At 40.1% G+C, this 19645-nt stretch overlaps 2 long non-coding RNA genes across 3 annotated transcripts in view; both read left to right on the forward strand.

Annotated features, from left to right (window-relative positions):
- Window positions 1-2972, forward strand: part of LOC129133097 (uncharacterized) — a 34388-nt gene extending 31416 nt beyond the window's left edge. For both annotated transcript variants that reach the window (XR_013179988.1, XR_008535918.2), the window contains one exon: window positions 957-2972. This is a non-coding gene — a long non-coding RNA (uncharacterized LOC129133097). The remainder of the gene's footprint in view (window positions 1-956) is intronic.
- Window positions 2973-4231: 1259 nt separating this feature from the next.
- Window positions 4232-12287, forward strand: LOC143692122 (uncharacterized). Its single transcript, XR_013179989.1, has 2 exons — window positions 4232-6831; window positions 7810-12287. It is a non-coding gene; the product is annotated as an uncharacterized LOC143692122 (long non-coding RNA).
- The last annotated feature ends 7358 nt before the right edge of the window (window positions 12288-19645 follow it).

Raw genomic sequence — 19645 nt, forward strand, 5'->3', positions numbered from 1 at the left:
AAAAAGACAAAACCACAAAAAGACAAAAAACAAAACCCCCAACACATTTATGGGATAAGCAGTTGATGGCTAATGGAATAAAAGAAAATAGAAGTGAGCTTCCTTAATCTGGGTGACCTCCACAGATCTCTTCCAACCTCAACCATTCTGTAGCTCTGTGATCCCTACAGGGATGGTGATAGACATACCACAGAGAGGGCACAGTCCCTGGGGCAGTGTGGGAAGATGTAGTCTGGGAGGCAGACAGTGGGGAAAAAAGGCCCATAGGAGATCTACAGCTTTAGTGAGTTTTTGAGCAGATATCTGAGAGGTCTTTTTGGTAGCTGGAGTCCTGACCTTCTTCATAGCTGTGAGCCATGAGATCATGAGGCCTGTGTTAGTTAAGAGCACAGCAAAGCTAGGAATATCTAGCATTGAGTTTGTTAGTCTGAAAGAGACATGACAGAGATTTACCAAAACACCAGGCTTTTCCCTTGCTTTCTTGCATTTCTTTTCCTTCTACTTAAAGGGACAATTTTTGTCTGATGAACAGAACCTAGGTAATTAAGGGCTACAGATGCTGTGGTGTAACAAAAAGAAAACTGAAAGTTAAGAGCTTCTTTCTGCTTTACCTGTAGAAAAAAAAAAAAGATTATTAGTAGAAAGACAAGAGTGACAACATTCTTTATTTTCTTTTTTCCCCCAAAGTCACAGTAGAGGAACTAAGAGATTTTTCAATTATAACCCCTTTGACCACAGGGTATGTTACAGCATTCTTGTGCAAAAAACCCTATTTGGGATAAGGGATCAGAAACCAAAATATAAAGCCGTAGGAAGCTCAAATGGAACAGAGACAAATAGTGAGCTGGAAAGTAGAGTAGGAACTCTTAAAGTAAAACTTAGTATTGGATGAGTTAGTATTTTATTCCTAGTTGTCCTCTGTTAAAGTCATGTTTATTTCCTTTTCCTTTTCACAGAATTTCAAAATACTGTGAGTTGGAAGGAACTCACCAGGATCATTGCGTCCAGCTCTGCAATGAATGGCCTGTATGGGCGTCGAACCTGTAACCTTGGCATTCTTACCACCACGCTTTGATCCCGGATATATGCATGCAATTTTCCCTGCTCAGCTGGCTTCTGCTCTATGTTCCTGTTAGCAACAAATCAAATTAAATAAATGGAACATAGCACACATTACTCTGAATTTCAAGACATAACATTTCTTAGAAGTCTCTCAAAAGCTGACAGCAATTCTTTTGTTATACCATGTCAATAAGCCCCAAAATTGCCTGGCACAAAAATGCATTATAGATTAGCATAAGGACTAAAGAGATGTTGCTGCAAATTTCTGGTCTAATTTCCTGTACAACACAGGAAATTATCCTTTCATCCCAGCTTGTGTGTTTTTCTAAAAGCTATGCTCCAATTAAAAATAAAATGAGTCACTGTAATAGTAAATTAATTTCAACTCCTGGTAAAATACTCCAATGATAGGTTATTCGCATAGGAATGGGTGGAAAGTTTGCTTTGTTCTGTTCCATGCCAAGGTTCCACTTTTGATGTGTGGAAATTGTTACATATTTGCTGGTAATCTTGAAAAGTCATCTGTTACTTTCTGTTCTACACTTTGTGTGATTAAGTTAGTCATGCTTATTCTCTTTGATCCCTTAAAAGTTTCAGTTCTCATGAAGACATACATTAGGTATGGCTCCAGCCCTTTAAACAGGATCAGTTCCAAGTTTCTTCATGGTGAAGGATAAAAATCAAGAGCCAGACTGGCTAAGATAGCGTTTTCCCAATTTCCATTGGCAACACCAAGCCGAGCCTGGCTCCATCCTCTTGACACTCTCCCTTCAGACACTCACAGACACTGATGAGGTCCCCTCTCAGTCATCTCTGCTCGAGGCTGAGCAGGCCCAGCTCCCTCAGCCTTTCCTCCCAGGAGAGATGTTCCTGTCCCCCCATCATCTTTGTCACCTCCACTGGACCAGCTCCAGCAGCTCTGTGTCTCTCTTGTCCTGAGGTGCCCAGAACTGGACACAGCACTCCAGATGTGCCTCACCAGGGCTGAGTAGAGGGGCAGGATCACCTCCCCCAGCCTGCTGGCACTGCTCTTCCCAATGCACCCCAGGACACCATTGCCCTTCCTGGCCACCAGGACACACTGCTGCTCATGGACAGCTCGCTGTCCACCAGGAACCCCAGGCCCTTCTCCTCAGAGCTGCTTCCCAGCAGATCAGACCCCAGCCTGTGCTGGTGCCTGGGGTTCTTCCTCCCCAGGTGCAGGACCCTGCATTTGCCTTTGTTGAATTTCAGGCAGTTCTTCTCTGCCCCTCTCTCCACCCTGTCAAGGCCCTTCTGAAGGGCAGCATGGCCCTCTGGCCACTGCTCCCATCTTTCTATCAAAAAAAAGTCCTACCTTAGGCAGGTTGTGTAAACTGTATCTATTAGAAGGCTATGGATTTTTCTATTTTACTACTACCACAGCTCTCAGTTGAAAAGTTCTATGATGGTGTCTTCTCATTATTAAAGCAAAATTGAATCACTGATAAGTAATAAGTGAACCATGAAACACAGCCAATTGTCCTGCAGAGAACTCTTTAGAAGGCATTTGTATGGCATTTTCACTTTTATGAAATGCATTTCATAAAATTTCATTTCATTTTTAGCAGCATTTACCATTTTTTTCTTTTAATATCTAAGGCAGTAGAGGCAAAGAGGATAAAAAGAGGGTCTGGATTGTAGACATCAAATCTTACAGGAGTATTCATAGATTGAAAATAAAATTATATACTCTAAAAATACTGATCAACATGGTAGTCTGCTATTCAAATATGGTACTGTTCTCATAAGTGGAAACAACTTTTTGGTTTAAAATTGGATGTCATTCATTTTGATGACATATGTAGTAAGTTATTTTAAAAGAAAAAAATATCATACAGTACTATGTAAATACAGGTTTTTAAGCAATAAATTGTAAGTAATGACCTCTATCACAAGCAATATGTTATTCACATTAATATGCAAAATGAAAGAGGTAAAGTTTACTATGTGAACTCAGAGAACAGCATAGAAAACATAAAAAGTTCAGCATAGAAAACATAAAAAGTTGTCATGTATGTTCCTTGTAAATGTTTTTTAACCATTTTTCTGGAAAGGCTTACAGCACCAGAACACAGACTCATTTCTTTCACACAGCTGAGTCATAACAAAATTAGAAAACCCACACCTAGTATTTGCAATGCCTTTGACAAAGTTGATTTGCATGACAAATAAATATTCATTCACTCCATCTACTCTCCCATTGTATATGGAGTGCTTGGAAAAAAATGCCAACAGGAATACATCAGAACTTACAAGCTAAAATTTTGGGGAGTTGGTTTTTCCATTTGTTTTTTATCATTTTAAAAGTAACAGTTATCTACAGGGTAGAGGCAAATGGGTTTTCTTACATTCCTTGTTGACATAATTCAGTACTAAACTGGGCAGGCATTTGAGACGCATCTTCTGTCTCGGCATATCAGTCATGTCAGAGCAATCCCAAGCACAAACACAGGCTGGAAGGTGAATAACGGAGAGCACTCCTGCCAAGAAGGACTTGGGGGTGCTGATGGATGAGAGGCTGGACATGACCCAGCCATGGGCACTCCCAGCCCAGAGAGCCAAACGTGTCCTGGGCTGCATCCAGAGCAGCGTGGGCAGCAGGGCCAGGGAGGGGATTCTGCCCCTCTGCTCTGCTCTGGTGAGAGCCCACCTGGAACCCTGCATCCAGCTCTGGGGTCCCCTACATAAGGAAGACTTCAACTGTTAACCAGAGGGCCAGGAAGATGATTCAAGAGCTGGAGCAGCTCTCCTCAGAAGACAGGCTTAGACAGTTGCAGTTGTTCAGCCTGGAGAAAAGAAGGCTCAAGGGAGACATTAGAGCACTACCTAAAGAGTCTCTACAGGAAGACTGGGCTGTCCTGATTCAGGGCAAATTTTGGAGAGACCTCCCAAAGGGGCTCCTCTAGGAGAGCAGATTCAATCACCCCCTCCCCACAACTGGTCTGGGAGAAAACAACTCCTTAGAGAAAAGTGGAAAAAGCCTGTTTATTAAACAATAAAACCTAAACAATATTAAACAATAATACCCCTTGCTGCTCCAAAAGAGATGACAAACTGAGAAAGTCCCCTCCCTGGGTTGCAGTTCAGCTCACTCAGTCTCTGGTCAGTCCCTTGGGCGCTGGAAATGCTGCAGCCCAGGCCCGGCCCCAGGTGTGAGCTGCCGGTGCTCTGCTGGGTGTTCAGTCTAGAGCAGGTTTGAACAGGACTAAAGAAAATGGAAAAAAAACCCCACAGCCCAGGGAACTTCTTTGCCTCAGCTAGCTAAACTAACTAAAAGCAAAGGAGAGCTCTCTCCTGCTGTCTGTCCATCCACAGACAACACAGTGCAGGAGCAGGAATGTGGAGGAGTGAGTGCAGTGTCTGAAAACAAACTGAGTGCTTCTTCTCTCCCCCCTTCACTCTCTGCAACAAGTCTTAAAGAGAACAGAACAAGACGATTGGGGATAAAAGCATCATATAGTCAGCCTAGGACATGGACAAAGACTTCTGGTAATGTAATATAGTGATAGGATAAGGGGGAATTGCTTCATACTGGAAAAGGGTGGGTTTATATTTTATATTTAGATTTTAGGAAGAAATTCTTTACCGTGAGCATGGTAAGGCATGCCATGGCACAGGTTGTCCAAGGAATATGTGATTTCCCCATTCCTGGAAGTGTTCAAGGCAAGGTTGGATGGGGCTCTGAGCAACCTGGTCTGGTGGAAGCTGTCCTTCTTGCCCATCACAGGGAAGCTGGAAGCAGGTCATATTTAAGCTCCCTTCCAATGCAGGTTATTGCATGGTTCTATGTTTCTATGATTCTGTGATTCTATGATTTGCTTAGAGGTTGTCACTACTTAGCAAGCCAATGACAGTTTATATAATTTCTTTCCTTTTGTCTTTCAGTGGTTAAAACCAAAATTCAGAGTGGTCTGCTTCCCCATGTTTCAACATGAGAGAAAAGGCTTTTATGTCTGTGGATTTTAAGAATCTCAGAGTAATGAAGAGGAAATAAGGAAATTGCTTTCATGAAAATGTGAAATTAACTTCTTAAGTAAAATTCTTTGGGTCTATTCAGTACTTAAACTGATAAATTAGTGAATTAAACAGAAGCTGATAATTCAAAATATTCAGAGCTTGAGGAGAGATGTTTCAACAGAAGTCTAGCAAAGGATTCTCCTTATCCATGTTTGAGAATACAGAGATATTTTTTAATATAGAAAAATAATAATGACATTTGTGTTTTACATTCATCATCACTTTCTTTTCTTCTGGGTACTGAAACAAATAGCATATCTGGTACCCTACATAGGTTGAAGGCAAATGGAGAAATTATTTCTGACTTGTATATATCCAAAGCCATATTTACTTGAGCTGTGCTGTGAGGTATCTGAAGTGTGTTTAGAATGTAGTCTCTCAGCGCAGGGTCAAGCTATGTTTGGCAGCATTCACTTTCTGTACAACACGATATACCCTTACAATCCTACGTAAGATAACATCCAAGTAATTCACTCAGCAAGGAAATTAGACAGATGAGTAGCTTGACACACTGGGAAAGCACCCACTTTCAAGGACATTGTCCTTAAAACCAGTCCTTATTAATGGGTGAAAATCAAAAAACCTGGAGTTCATTTTAGTTTAGATAGCAATGGCAGCTAAACTAATTGTGTCTACAGATACAAATTGGAAATATAGCAAAGCAGATTGTTAGATATTGTTAGATATATGGAATTTTCTGTGCTCAAACCATTTTAGAAATTCAAGTCATTAGTTAATTCAAAGTGATGGAAAATTTATTATTTTTGAAAAGAAGATGGGGAAAGTTTGGAAGAATCAGTCTAACATGCAGTGCAGTATAACTTAACACTCAAGTGTGAAATGTTAATCTCATGAACTAAGATATATTTTGGGGAATCATCTAACATCTATTCAGATTATTTTCAGTTGAGGCCTAAATATTATTGAAGATGTATTTTCACACATCTTTGTACACTGAATTAACAGAAGTATTTAATACCTGTTGTCTGGGCATTCTACTGAACAGAACATGTACACTTGCAGTAGAAGTTGCTGAGAAGGCTGAGATACCCCTGAGATGCCCTTCTTTGGCTCAGTCTTCACTGGTCAGCCCACAGGTATCCCTGGCTGAAGAAAGCAGGGGAAAATTCTGGATGATCTCTACTTGATGAAGCTGTTATACATCTTAATGCACACACTCAAAAACAATGTCCATAATCCAAAACCTTCTCTGCAATAAGTTTTTATACTGTAAGTACACTAGCAAGGCTGCAAGAGAGTTAATTCTTGAGAGGTGGTGTGACCTGTGAAATACCTTTGAAATGTCCATCTCTATTCTAAAAAGAATGCCAAAAACTTTGCAGAAAGTGTTAGGTAAATGTTATGCTGTTTTAAAGTACTGGGTGATAATGAAGATGCACCATTGTGTCCTGAAAGGAATCAGTGGAACGTTATTATGTTTGCCTCTTTTTCCCCTGTGGTATATTGCAAAAACTTAAGGTGGCCAGAAATTTAATTTTCTTCAGATGCTCTTAACATGGAGTCTCCAAGGATATGGTGTATTTCTTGTAATTTTCAATTTTGATGTTCGTAAGTGTCTTAAAAATGAGGCAGTATGTAATTTCATGTCATATGGCTGCTGATGGCAAGAGATGTCGTGTTTTCTTTATTCAGATCAGGATTTCTTGTGTCAGAAGTAATGAAGACAGAAGCAACAATCACCAGGGATGGGAAACTCTGTATAGAAACCAAGTGAGACAATTTCATTCCAGGACAGTAATTAGTTTTCAAGGAGGGCTCATTTTATTGACACTCTTAGTCCTTCAACAGTGCAGAAACAAAACTGCTCCTCTGTCTAGAGCTGTTTGAGAATAGATAACCAATAGCTCTTGGGAAACCCATGTAGACTTTCTTTCTATGACACAGTCCTGGGAAAGAGAGACGTTTATCTTTCGAGTTTCTCCTGGTTCCATGGTACAGTCTGAATCATTTGAATGTTGTCTCCAACTGCCTGTAATGCAGAACCTCTATACAGTAATTTAAGAAGATGAGATAGAATGCATGAATGAACTCCTGAAATTTTGGTGTAAATATCTGAAATAGTTATTTGCAATTATTGACTGCATAAGCTCCTTTTCACAATGTATTCTCATTCTCTACAGTTGAAGAATTTTCTGTTTTCAAGAGATTGAGGTATTTGCTGATAGAACTGCAGAAATAATTGAGAGGAAATTAATCTTGCAGTATCAGTGTTGACTCCTGCAGAAATTTGATATGTTAATAGGTGGAAAGGTCTGTGGTTTTGACAGAAAAGAGGAAATCTAGAGAATTTGCACTAAACTGTAGAAGTTAGACATCCACATTCTCATCCACATTCTTGTCCTTTTCTAATTTTTTTTCCATTTTTTGTGTGTGTATGTGTGTATGCAAGGCTTCACCTGGCTAAAGAACCTCTTTATGACTTCAGTAGTTCTTATTTATATAATAATCACATATTTAAAAGCTTCTTAATGTCACTTTTGTCCTACACCAGCTAGTTTCCACTGTAAAAATTACACCCAGAAGTATGAAATTTTATGCAAGCTCTGTCCAACTCTTTGTTTTTTCTAAATAATATTTTAATTTGTTGCCTTGCCAGAAGATCATTCTTTTTCATCTTAATTCTTGGATTTTGTTTTATTTTCCTTTCCTGACTCTGAATTCACTAATTGAATCTCTTCCTCATCCTAGGAAATTTCCAAGTAGTGGAGTGCCCCAAGTGCCCCTGTTCTCCTGCTTGAAAAGTTTGCTCCACACACAGGGCTGTACATGGAGGCTTTTGGACCTGTGAACCTTGTTACTTTCAAGGAAGGAAATCAAGGCATGGATGAATTTCCTATTCTTAGCCAGCTGCATTTTTGTGGCTTGTTTCAATTTGATATGAATGTTATCTAATCACTATTTTTTTTCTCCCTGAATTTGTTTCCTTCCTTTCAGGAATCTACACATATTGTACCTTCAGAGACCTATTCATGTTTTTCCTAATTCACGATGAATCTGAAAGAATTCCATTACAGTCAGTGGTGGAATACAAGTACAAACCGAGTCAGAAAACACACTAGTAAATTACTCCCTGATTTGAGCACATACTTAGTGAATATTGTTACTTGGAAACATGTTTTCTTTTCTTCATACAATTTTTCTTTAATGGACTGTGACTAATGAAAATTAGGCTTTTCTATTGTTATGTAAGGCCAGAATAAATGGAATAAGTATTAAGTCTAGTTTCTTAAACAAGAAATATTCTGTGATCACACTGTGCATGACTGCCTTCCTTCACTCCTTGTAGGTTTTAAACGCATTGATATATGTCAGCCAAAGTTACAGAGGAGAGAGATGTAAAAGTAATTAAGTTCTGGCAGATTTTGTGATAAAATTATTGCAAGTGTATTGGTGAAGGAAAAGGAAGTGACAAGAACAAAACAGACATATTTTTTGCATGCCTAGACCTATTTCTCTGATTTAACTTCTGAAAAAATTATAGACATTAATTCCTATCTTTACTAAATTTGGTTGCATTTTCTCATAGTATACTGTAAGAAAACCAGAAGCTAAGCAGAGGATTAGTTGGATTAAATTCTGTGACTAGAAATCAGTCTACATTCCAGGGTTAGATAATTAGAATAATTTATTCAGGAAAAGAGAGAGTTACTGTTATGGATATGTACTAATATGTTGTAAGAGTATGAAAATTCTGTTTAATTCATTTTTTTAAGCACTGCTAGAAAAAAGAAAAAAGATAGAAAAATAATCCCTTTAATTTTTCATGTCTGTTGACTCAGCAATATTATGTTACTGCATTGCTTACTATATATGGTTATTCCTATGTTGTTATTTTTTGCTAGGTTTTGAAAGAGCATGGATTGAAGTCTGCACTACTGCTGAAATTTGCTAGGGCCATTCTAACTAGAACAAAATTAAAATAAGGATTATCAGAATGTGAAACTTTTTAACATGTCTTTCTTCTGATTTTCTGGAAGCCATCCATAAAGAGCAAATGCAAAAGGAATGGAAGATAAAGTTATCTCCCTAGAAAGCTTTAATACAAATAGGTTATAGACATATGAAATTGATTCTTTTTATCATCATTGTCTAATATAAGTGATCAAATTCAATTATAGACTTTGGCATCACAGACACAAATATTCCTGAATAGAACCTTCTCAAGTAGCTGACATCTTCTTGACATATCACTACTTGAAATTGCTGGAATGGGCTCAACTGGAATCAGAGAACAGACTATCGGGGAATGTCAGAGATCTTTCTGAGGGTAAAAACTATGTAACAAATTCCTCAAATATTTATTTACTATAGGAATAGATAGTATTAATGTGAAATGGCACATGTCATATATCGTGACCTTTCAATAAAACACTTTTTCTCTCCTTGGGAAAACTGCATGCTCTTGAGAAAAGATGTGGCATTACTAGATGAATGACATCTGTCAGATTCTGCACCAGGGATGGGGCAACCCTGGATGGACAGACTGTGGAAGGAGAATCTGGAAAGCAGTGCCATGGAAACAAACCTGGGGGTCCTGGTCAATGGCAAGTTGAACATGGGTCAGCAGTGCCCTGGCAGCCAGGAGGGACAGCCCTGTCCTGGGGTGCATCAGGCACAGCATCACAGCTGGGCAAGGGAGGGGATTGTCCTGCTCTGCTCTGAGCTGGGGCAGCCTCACCTCCAGTGCTGGGGGCTGGTTTGGGTGTCACAATTTAACACATTACACTGTTAGAGAGCATTTACAGGAGGGCAACAAGGATGGTGAAGGGCCTTGAGGGAAGCTGTGTGAGGAGCAACTGAAGTCACTTGGTCTATTCAGCCTGGAGCAGACTGAGGACAGCTCTTACTGTAGTTACAACTTGCATGTGAGGGGGAAGAGGAGGGGCAGACACTGATCTCTCCTCTATGGTGACCAGGGAATGGTCTGAAGTTGTGACAATGGCCTGAAGGGGAGGTTTAGGTTGGCTATTAGGAATTCCCCAGAGGGTGGCTGGGCACTGGAACAGGTCCCTGGAGAAATGGTCACAGCATCAGCCTGACAGAGCTCAGGAAGTGTTTGGACAATGTCATCAGGCTCATGGTGTGACTCTTCAGGCTGTCCTTTGCAGAACTGGGAGCTGGACTTCAATGATCCTTGTGGGTCCTTTCTGACTCAGGATATGCTATGATTCTATCTTTTATCCATTTCTATTATAATCTTCTAAATTCCTTACTTCGGAGCAGATCTGTACTAAAGAAGGAGTCTTTTTTTTTTTAATATGAGCTATTTAGCAGTTGAAACAATATTAATTGATGTGTAGTCAGAGTAACACTTGATACCTCCACATTTCCACTATTGCAAAAACACAGTGGCAGCAGAATAAAAACTAACCTAATTCAAGCAGAATATCCTGTAAGAATGCCAGTGTTTGGCATTGGTCAATGATAGAAAACATCCTTTTTGTGCTTTTTCAGTACTATTGCACATGGTGCTGACTAGACAGGTGTGGAGGGTTGATCTTGGCAGGTTACCAGGTGACCACCAAGCCTCTCTACTGTTCCACAGCTGAACAGGGGAGGGAAAATCAGATGAAAAACAATTCATAAGTTAAGATAAAGCAGTGTATTAAAACAAAAGCAAAGTTTGCATGCACATAATCAAAGCAAAAAAATAATTATTTTCTGTTATTTGCCATCAGGAAGTGATGTTCAGTGTTCAGCCCCTTCCCAGGACGCAGGGCTCCAGCATGAGTAGAGGTTGCTCCAGAAGGCAAATGTTGGAAATAACAAATGCCTCCCTTTCTCCTTCTTCCCTTAGTTTTATATCTGAGAGACATCACATTTTATGGAGTTCCCTTTGGTCAGTTTGGGTCAGCTGGCCGAGCTGTGTCCCCTGCCAGGACCACCCCAGCCTGCTGATGGGGCACAATGTAGAGACACGGCTGATGCTGTGCCACCCTTTTACACCCTCCATTCAATAGTTGTAAAGACTAAGGGCTCTCCTGAGCCTCTCCAGGATAAACAACCCCAACTCCTTCAGCTGTTCCTGACACCAGTGTCAGACACTTCCCCAGCTCTGCTGCCCTTCTCTGGACACCCTCTACCCCCTCTGTCCTGCAGTGAGGGGTCCAGAACTGAGCACAGGATTTGAGGTGAGGCATTGTCAGTGCCGGGTACAGGGCAATGATCCCTTCCCTGGTCCTGCTGGCCACAATGTTGCTGGTGCAGGCCAGGATGCCACCGGACCTCTTGGCCAGCTGGGAACACAATGGCTCATATTTGGCCACTGTCAACAAGCACTCCCAGGTCCTTTTCTTCTGGACAGCTTTCCAGCCACTCTGCCTCCAGCCTTTAGCACTGCCTGGGGTTCTATTTAATATTTTGTTTCCTCGGAAATAGGACAGAGGTGCAAGGTATCAAACCAGATACAATTTGTTTCCAAGCATGGAGATTCAAACCCTTCAAAAGAGAAGCTTTACTGAAGTAACAGCATTACATGTAACAGTTGGAGATAAAATTTATTCATATATCTTCAAAAAATTATTTTTCACTTGCAGTGTTATCCATTTGTTGTCTGACAAATATTTGTTTTTACTATGAGTTGTATTCAATATACTCATTCACCTGGCATTTCTCCCTCTTTCTTGTCACTTTCACAAAACAGGGGAAGGCTGCTTTTACCCAGTGGTATTACTGATTGAAGTGAAAAAGAAATACTCAAGACCTCTCCTGATTATTTTCTTTCTTTTTTATATCACTTTTTGATGAAAACAGATTAACAACAGGACCTTGCAGTGGTGCCTCTTATTCATCATCAAGTGCCCTTTTATTAGAGTTAAATTTGATTCCCAGTGGACAGTAATGTAACACACTTTAAAGAGAGTAATAGGTTTTTAGTATTCAATTGAAGTTAGATAGAGGTTTTGAGGTTTTTTTGTTAAATGATTTTGCCACTGTCTTTATTATACATGATCAGTTTTCTTTCCAGGACTATAGGTTTTGAGAATTTTGGTCTAGTTTGGTTTCTCGTGTGTTTTTTATTTTTAATGGGACAAATATATTCTCCTACTTCTGTGTATTCAAAACTATTTACCCTTATTTTGTCTTCTGCACCATGCACCATGTCATGGAAAAGTAGAGTTCTAGAAAAAAATAAAACATCAGCCTGAAGTAAGGCAACTTTGGCATGGATATATTGAGTATCAAAATTTTATAGCACGTTACATGTAACTCTTGCTGTTCCTGCTTATACTCTGTTTACAGAGAACATGTTATATTCTATGTATTTCAATTAAGAGTGAATTCTGGAATTCATTTGTGAGTTGTATTTCATTAACAAAAATTTCTGCCAAGAAGCAACATTAACATGTGCTTGTGCTGTTTTGCATTTTCCCTCTTTGTTCCTTGGTTTGCTGTCTAATGATTATGGATTTACTTTGAACCCTTTCTGTTCTTTCTGTACAGCAGCTACTGCTCATGTGTTTACAATTGCATATTTCCATTGTGTCTCTTGGGCTAACTTCTTAGTGGTGAGACTCCTATAAAATTCCAATCTTGATGTAAATTTTCAGGATGTTTTCACTCCTTTCATGATACACAGTTGGAAATGCCAAAAGATATTTGTTAAATGTAAATTTATGTTATTACAAAGTGTTGACAGGATTTAACAACCCTTTTCTAGACTTCTTAGTTTTGAGATTCTACAGCAAAATAGCAAAAAGCCTGCAAGCCTTGTGGGATATCTTATCTCATTCAGTAACCCTTTAGAGTATTTAACAAGGTGGGGGGAGGGAGGGACATTTAAGCATTTTATCAGACTAGCCTAAAGAGCTAGAGCTATAGCTACAGTAATAGCTAGAGCTATTGATTCAAAGTCCACCTACTCACAATAATCCTCAAAAACCCTTCAGTGGGAGAGATACAACAATGTAAAAAAAAGAACTGGTTAGCAGAATTGGTTCTTATGTACTGCAGGAGCTGTGAATACAGCTCGGGTGTTTACTTAATTTTCCAATGGTTTAGAGATTTTCAGTTCAGTTGCAATTATTTGTCTTGACCATGAATGCAATACAGAAAATCTGTAACTTAGCTGTAACTTTTATCAAAGTCTGATAATCAATTTTATTTAAAACTAGATCTAAAACAAACAATCCATTTCCAATTATAATCCTATTTTACACTGATCCTTTCTAGCCTGCTAACACAATTTTCTAGAAAAATAATTTCTTTCAATTAATTCAGTAGTCAGGCTGAAACAGCTGGTATTGCTCTGGTCTTAAAATGAATGCTTCTTGTTAGTGGTAAATCATCACAAACACAAGAACACAAACACAAGCACTGAAACAAAGCCCTGTGACACCTGCCTCTTGGTTAAAATGCTGATACTTCCCAGTATAAAAAACTACAGGAGTCTCCGGCTGTCCAGTTTGAAGGACTTTCTGCTGCTTCTAACACTTTAGAATGTGTTTCATGTTAATCTCCCCTTCTATCAGATCCTGGCTGGGTTATTGTAGGCTGTCTCCTAGTGTTAGGCATACTCATTTATCCTGAGAACTGCATTTTAAGGAACATAAAAATTCCTGTACCTTGCTTTCATATCATGTTATCCACTATAATCCACACCACAAGCATTTTTTATTAGCAACATGCCTGTTTACTGAGAATGAGGAAGATATGCCCCCAGCTTTATACTACAATCACTTTGTGCTTTAAGTAGTGTTTCACTTCAATGTAAGACTTTGCTTTTCTTTGAATTATAGCATGAGACTAGCTGTCTGTGTCGAACTCCTTTTGTTATATTCTGTCAAATTGATGGTTAATCCTGAAGTTACGTGGTACTCAGCCACATAAGGTGACTGAGGTTTGCAGATGTAGATGTTTAAGAAATAATTCTTCTCACAAGAACCTGATAACAAAGCTAGTTTTGCAGCTGCAATTACAATGAAGCCAGAATAAACCCCAGTCAAAACGCTGTGAATGTGGCTTTTCATGACATTGCCCTTTATGTTCTCTACAAAATGATGTCCGTTCTGTGCCTTCAGTAAATTGAAGGAACAGTAATTCATAAACAAAATTATTCTGCACATCTTCCCACTGGAAAGGTCAAAAATACAGAGAAAGTGTATGGTCAGGACACAGGGTCTCTAGCCATTCTAATCAGTGCTGATATAAGAGATGCTTTTGTTACTGCTGAGCAGGTTTAACACAGAGCCAGGGCCTTTTCTGCTTTCCATACCCCCACACTGGCAAGGCAGTTGGGAGGCTGGGAGAAGACACAGCCAGGACAGGTGGCCCCAGCTGACCAAGGGGATGTTCCAAACATACAATACCATGTCAGTATCTAAATTTGAGGGGGAAGGAGGAAGGGGCAGTTGTTTGGAGTGATGGCATTTATTTTCCCGGGTCACTGTAACGTGGGACCCTGCTCTCCTGGGGATGGCTGAACCCCTGTCTGCCCACAGGAGCAGAGAATTAATTCCTTGGTTTGCTTTTCTTGTGTGCATGGTCTTTTGGTTTTCCTATTAATCTGTCTTTCTCTCAACCTGTAAGTCTTCTTTTTACCTTTCCAATTTTCTCCCCAGTCCCCCTGGTGGGGAAGGGAGTGAGTGGTTGTATGGTGCGCACCTTTTATGTAAATTAGGTATTTCCCACCATTTTGTTCACACATGCACAGCCAGCCCTTTGGGACTCTCCTCTAGGTGGTAAGTTGTTGGCAGAGGGGATGGATTGATCAGGAGTCTCAAGGCAGAAAAATAAGTTGGCTCAGCACAGGGCCATCCTAGTTCTGCAGGACACTCTCTTCTAAGCACAACTGTCCTGTTACAACAGTCAGAATGTTTGAGAAACAACATGGTTATGCCCAGTCCTCCACAGACCCAGGAATTCACTGCTCCAGATCCAGACCAAATCTGTATGCAGCACTACCATTTGTGTCCTCAATAAGAGGTAGGCAAGAAAGCTTATTTCATTTTTACATTGGATCTAAGTTAAAAGGTTTTGATATCTATCAGTGTACTGGGAAAAGTGTAGGCCAGCTGAATTTACTATAACCAATTTATATTCCACTCGCTAAATAATTTATTAAAATATGAATTAATTTTATAACAATTCTTTTGCTGACCCCTAGGGGTATTGGCAAACATCAGTATTTACCAGTTCAACAGTTACAGAGGACAATGCTTCCAATCACAGAATGGTTTGGTTTGGAAGGGACCTTTAAAGATCCTCTAGTTCAACATCCTCTAGTTCAACATCCTACTATGGCAGCACTTTCTACTAGACCAGGTTACTCAGAGCCTCATCCAGCATGACCTTAAACACTTCCAGCGACAGGGTATCCACGGATTCTCTGGGCAACCTGTTCCAGTGTCTCACCACCCTCAACATAAAATATCCATAAAATACCCTTATGTCCAAGCTAAATCTACCCACTTTCACCATAAAGCCATTGGCCCTTGTCCTTCCTCTACAGACCTCTGAAAAAGTCTGTTCACTGGATTCACTCCGGTAGGTCTTGTACTGGGGATTCCAGAGCTGTATGTAGTATACCAGGACGCGATCTCAAGAGATCTCTCTCAACCTGTTGGCCACACTGGTCAGTCGGATGTAGTTGTCTTTCTGGGCTGCAAGCACACGCTTCTGGCTCATACTTAAGTTTGTCATCCTCCAGAACCCCCAGTAGTCCTCTCCTCAGGGCTACCCTCTCAGTCTATATTGAGGTAGGAGACTGCCCCAACCCAGGTGCAGGGCCTCACACTTGCTATTACTGTTGAAATTTGAGAGGTTCAAACATTCAATTGCCGCGGTGCCGGATTTCTTCTGCCTGACCAGCTCCCGGCACCGACAGCACGGGTGGGCTGCCCCCGGAAAGCTGCCTGATCCCGGGTGCAGCTGCAGGGTACGGCGGCTCTATGGCTCAGGTGGACTGCACACTGTGCTGAGGGTAGGGACAAGGATCAGGGAGAGGCCCTCTGTGTGGCTTCCAAAGAACTTTACCTCCCGAGATTCAGGGACAGAAAAGGTAAACTCACCCCCATACATCAACTTATAAGGAGGAGGAGGTCCCAGGGGAGGATACAATCTTTGATCAATTGGGAGAAATTGGGGGTGGGACACAAGGCGGGGAATACAATGTTTAAACCAATAGGGGACTGCAAGGGAGGAGAATAACTTAAACAAACCAATGGGGTTTTGGAGGATACAAAATTGATAGGGAAGTTTCTAGAGAAAGGGGCAGGCTTGGGGAGGGATTGACATTCAATAGATGGAGGAACAGGGAATAGAGGGGCTGATCTTTGGGGAGGTGGACAGCTAGGGCAAAACCAACAACACTGGGGGGAAAGGAACAATCCATCAGTAATAAAATATGCTGTAACAGTACGAAATAGGAAAGATTATAAAACTGACTGCTAGAAATGCATTACAATCAAAAAACACACTGCCACATTCAATAACAGTCATTTACTTGAAAGTAAATGCATTCAAGGATTGAAACTGCTTGATTTCTCCTAGGTTCCTTTGTGATGCCTAGTCTCATTGATGGAAAGAATATAATAAGAAAGGGGGAAATGTGCTGCATTGTGTGCCAATAGCAATCCTTTCTTATAGTTGTGCAATAATTTAATTGACTAGATGATGAAAGAATATAGTGACATTGCTGGAAAGATAAGTTGAGGCAATCAAGGAGTTCTGGAAAGATTCAGGAAGCTGGACTAGGATGGGGGAAGCAGCTTTAAACTTTCTTTAAACAGCTTTAAAGAAAGTGGGTTTAGACTTGATAAAAGAAAGAAATTGCTGAATAGTTTGTGCAACTCCCATACCTGGCCTTCAAGGACAGGCTGGAGGATGTCTGAGCAGCTGGGTCGGTTGGAAGATGTTCCTGCCCATGGTAGGGGTGTTGAAACTAACACATCTTTAAATTCCCAAACATTTTTTATGATTCTGTGAATTCAGGAATTCTACAGGAGACAGAGGGAATAGCATCTCTTAGACTCATGTAAGCAGTAATGACCATGCCTAATTACAGCAACAAATAAGACTTAGAGAAGTTAATCATAGAATTGTTTCATTTTGTAAATACCCTTAAGATCATCACATCCAACCTTTAATCTCACACTACCAAGACCACCACTAAACCATGTCTCAAGGTGCCACTTCTGCACAACATTCAAACACCTGCAGGGATGGTGACTCAACAACTGCTCTGGGCAGCCTGTGCTCTGAAAACACTTTCAGTTAATAATTTTTTCCTTATATCCAATATTTATCTCCCTTGGTGCAAATTAAGGCAATTTTGTCTCGTCCTGTAACTTTTTACTTGGAAGAAGAAGCCAACCCCCACCTCACTATAGCCTCCATTCAAAGGGATGTAGAGTGCAATAAGGAAGATATCCCCTGAGCCTCCTTTCTTCCAGGCTAGACAGCCTGGTAGAAAGCTGGATTTGTGCTCAGACCCTTCACCCCTCACAGGATTTGTGCTCCAGACCCTTCACCTGCTCTGTTCCCTTTCTCTGGACACGCTCACTGTCCTCCCTGTAGTGAGTGAGAGGCCCAAAACTGAGCACGGGATTCAAGGTGTGGCTTTCACAATGTCAAGCACAGCTGTCAATCCCTTTCCTGGCCCTGTCATCCATGCTACAAGCCAGAATGCCATTGGCCTTGGCCACCTGGGCACATGCTGGCTCATAAAGAAGAGATCGTTTCCCTCTGATTTTATTAGTTATACCTGTCTCTATGCTGAGGTACCTCTCAGCAGTATACAACAAATCTTAAGCTGGAGAGATGAAACTAACTAATTTTAGGCATTCTAAACATTCTTCCTCCCAATTCTGAAATCAACACAGCTTGTATGTAACTGAATTTCCCTTGGGGAAAATAATGAAAAACGCTGTACAAAATATATTAACAACAAGCAGGCAGGTCAGAGAGTTCAGTTATATGAAATGTTTTGCATATAAATAAGAATGAAGATAAGTTTCTCCCCCAGTTTTCAAATAATTTAATTGGTGAGGGAAGGGTATGGAGCAGGGGGAGCTTTATTCTGATAACAGAAGAATTACATTTCTATTTCTGCCAAGGCTGAGAAGTAATAGGGTTAAATTTCAGCAAGGAATATTTAGATTATGCATTTATGGTAAAATTTAACTCAGAACAGTTACACATAGGCAATCTGCTCCTGTATGTCAAGCATTACCATTCTTGTCATATGTTTGTCTGCGTTTTCCTTAAATAATCTTACACTGAAGAAAAGGGATGTCATTTAACAGTGTACTATTGCCTCATTTTCTAAGAAATCAGTCACAATCAGTAATTAGTTTTATTTTCAATTTTATTAAATTTTCCTTTTGCTGTTACTTACGGATGAAATCTCAACATTAGTTTGCTACCTCACTGAAGAGGATGAGTTTTCTTACTCTTAAGAGAATAAAAAAATTCATCCTCTAAGCAAGTGGTTACATCGTAAGTATTTTTTATTCTGAAGTCCAAATGTGAGGGATGCTGGAGCAGGAAGGGAAGAATACATAGAAGTCCTTGCTTTTCCATGAAAGGAAAAGAGAGACAGAAATTGGCGCTTAAATAAAGGAAGGTTTGTGCTACAACCGTGGTGTAGGATTTGGAATACACCTCCTATCTTTTGTTCTAACCCTCCTAGGACTTCTACCCTTCTTAGGGTTTTGGATGATCTAACGTTGACGTCTAGTGGTGGGAAGGTAGATTGCAGAGAGAAATCCTGCCCTGCTCATGCACACACACATTTTACCAAGGCACGGGAAATGTTATCCTAAAATTTAAACCCAGCCATTAAAACTACAAGACTTGTGGAGCTAGGAAGAGTAAGGTTTAGAATAACTGCACAGTCAGATGAGAAATGAAATGCCTCATCTTTAAGTCTCATGTTTAGGTCTGAAGCATTCTTGTTTACAACCTTTCGTTTTACTGTGCTATATAAACACCACAGATGAAGAGACTGGTGTTGGTAAACATTATAACTAGACTGATATTTATATTTGTCTTCAGATCTTAATCCTTATGTTTATTTTGGGGTAATAGCAAAGATTATTCAAACAAAGTTAAAGGGTTTTATTGTTTTATGTCAGCAACAACTGTGCTAAGGTCATGTACAAATGGATTCTATTTAGCTGCTTCTGTGGGAACACTTTGGTGATTGCTGATTACTACTCTGTGTTTGAGTCTGTGTGGTTCATTTATGATAATGCCTTCATCTTGTTTTTGTTGGGTGACCTTGGTCATATTGTTATGTTCTCATTTGTGCCAACTTGTCAAGATATTCTTAGAATAGTGGTGCCAACTACAGGAATTATTGAGTGTCCTTTTTATTTGAAAATATTGTATTTAGGTAAGATGACCTGCCAAATGATTCAGGGTGCAATTGTGAAAATAACTGCTGCAGCTTTCCCTTTATGGTCCTTTAAGCTTTCGCATTCAATGAGTGTTGGATGTATGTGTTTCCATTCCTTTTATTTTCCAAAGTTAACACAGTAATGTGAAGTGTTTCAAAACATGTTTTTAGAAGATTTACATTACA

Source organism: Agelaius phoeniceus, chromosome Z (genome assembly GCF_051311805.1).
Source record: "Agelaius phoeniceus isolate bAgePho1 chromosome Z, bAgePho1.hap1, whole genome shotgun sequence".
In the NCBI taxonomy this organism is placed as follows: Eukaryota; Metazoa; Chordata; class Aves; order Passeriformes; family Icteridae; genus Agelaius; species Agelaius phoeniceus.